General features: G+C 34.9%; 1 non-coding gene across 1 annotated transcript; it reads left to right on the forward strand.

Annotated features, from left to right (window-relative positions):
* The first annotated feature begins 844 nt into the window (after window positions 1-844).
* LOC112781649 (small nucleolar RNA R71) lies at window positions 845-952 on the forward strand. The gene has a single exon (XR_003192413.1). It is a non-coding gene; the product is annotated as a small nucleolar RNA R71 (small nucleolar RNA).
* Window positions 953-2,245: the final 1,293 nt, after the last annotated feature.

Consider the following 2,245-nt stretch of genomic DNA (forward strand, 5'->3'; position numbering starts at 1 on the left):
GAAGCTCCTTATTGATCACTGGACGTCCCAGGAGGTCTTCCTCCTTGGGATTCACGTCCTCCACTCCTCTTGTAGGTTCGGCCATTTTGGTTATGTCAATGGCCTTGCACTCTCCTTTTGGATTCTCTTCTGTATTGCTTGGGAGAGTACTAGGAGGGATTTCAGTGATCCTTTTACTCAGCTGGCCAACTTGTGCTTCCAAATTTCTTATGGAAGACCTTGTTTCATTCATGAAACTTACAGTGGCCTTGGATAGATCAGAGACTAGATTTGATAAATTAAAAGTATTTTGTTCAGAGTTCTCTGTCTGTTGCTGAGTGGATGATGGAAAAGGTTTATTATTGTTAAACCTGTTTCTTCCACCATTATTAAAGCCTTGTTGAGGCTTTTGATCCTTCCATGAGAAATTTGGATGATTTCTCCATGATGAGTTATAGGTGTTTCCATAATGTTCACCTAAATAATTTACCTCTGCTATTGCAGGGTTTTCAGGATCATAAGCTTCTTCTTCAGAAGATGCCTCTTGAGTACTGTTGGATGCAGCTTGCATTCCATGCAGACTCTGAGAGATCATATTGACTTACTGAGTCAATATTTTATTCTGAGCCAATATGGCATTCAGAGTATCAACTTCAAGAATTCCCTTCTTCATAGGCGTCCCATTGCTCACAGAATTCCTCTCAGAAGTGTACATGAACTGGTTATTAGCAACCATGTCAATGAGTTCTTGAGCTTCTGCAGGCATTTTCTTTAGGTGAATGGATCCACCTACAGAAGTGTCCAGTGACATCTTTGATAGCTCAGATAAACCATCATAGAATATATCCAGGATGGTCCATTCTGAAAGCATGTCAGAAGGACACTTTTTGGTCAACTGTTTGTATCTTTCCCAAGCTTCATAGAGAGATTCACCTTCTTTCTGTCTGAAGGTTTGAACATCAGCTCTAAGCTTGCTCAGCTTTTGAGGAGGAAAGTACTTGGCTAAGAAAGCCGTGACCAGCTTATCCCAAGAGTTCAGGCTGTCTTTGGGTTGAGAATCCAACCATAATCTAGCTCTGTCTCTTATAGCGAAAGGGAAAAGCATGAGCCTGTAGACTTCAGGATCTACTCCATTAGTCTTAACAGTATCACATATCTGCAAGAATTCAGTTAAGAACTGAAAAGGATCTTCAGATGGAAGTCCATGAAACTTGCAGTTCTACTGCATCAGAGAAATTAATTGAGGTTTCAGCTCAAAGTTGTTTGCTCCAATGGCAGGAATGGAGATGCTTCTTCCATGTAAATTGGAATTAGGTGCAGTAAAGTCACCAAGCATCTTCCTTACATTATTATTATTTTCGGCTGCCATCTCCTCTTCCTGTTCGAAAATTTCTGAAAGATTATCTCTGGATTGTTGTATTTTAGCTTCTCTTAGTTTCCTTTTCAGAGTCCTTTCAAGTTCTGGATCTGCTTCCACAAGAATGTTCTTATCCTTGCTCCTGCTCATATGACAAAGAAGAGGGCACAGAAAAAATAATAATAATAATATGGATCCTTTATACCACAGTATAGGGATCCCTTTGTGAGTGGAAGAAGAGGGGGAGACAAAGAATGTAATATAATGGAAGAAACACAACTGTGAGGAGGGTTGAGATGTGAGATGAGATGTTAGTAGATGAATAAATAAATAGAATAAGATGAGAGAGAAGGAATTTTCGAAAATAATTTTTGAAAAAGAGTTAGTGATTTTTGAAAATAGTTTTTGAAAAATGTTAGTAATTTTCAAAAATTAAGATTTAAAAATTAAAATAATTAATAAATTAAAAAGAAATTTTGAAAAAGGGGGAAGATATTTTCGAAAATGAGAGAGAGAGAGTTAGTTAGGTGGTTTTGAAAAAGATAAGAAACAAACAAAAAGTTAGTTAGTTAGTTGAAACAAATTTTGAAAAGATAAGTTAGGAGGTTAGAAAAGATATTTTGAAACCAACTTTTTGAAAAAGGTAAGATAAGAAGATATTTTAGAAATTAGTTTTGAAAAAGATTTGATTTTTAAAATCTCAATTAATGACTTGATTCATAAGAAATCACAAGATATGATTCTAGAACTTAAAGTTTGAATCTTTCTTAACAAGTAAGTAACAAACTTCAAATTTTTGAATCAAAACATTAATTGATTATGTTATTTTCGAAAATTTGATATAAAAATAAGAAAAATATTTTTGAAAAATATTTTTGGAATTTTTCAAAAATAACTAAGAATTTTGAA

Source organism: Arachis hypogaea, chromosome 19 (assembly GCF_003086295.3).
Source record: "Arachis hypogaea cultivar Tifrunner chromosome 19, arahy.Tifrunner.gnm2.J5K5, whole genome shotgun sequence".
NCBI classification, from domain to species: domain Eukaryota; kingdom Viridiplantae; phylum Streptophyta; class Magnoliopsida; order Fabales; family Fabaceae; genus Arachis; species Arachis hypogaea.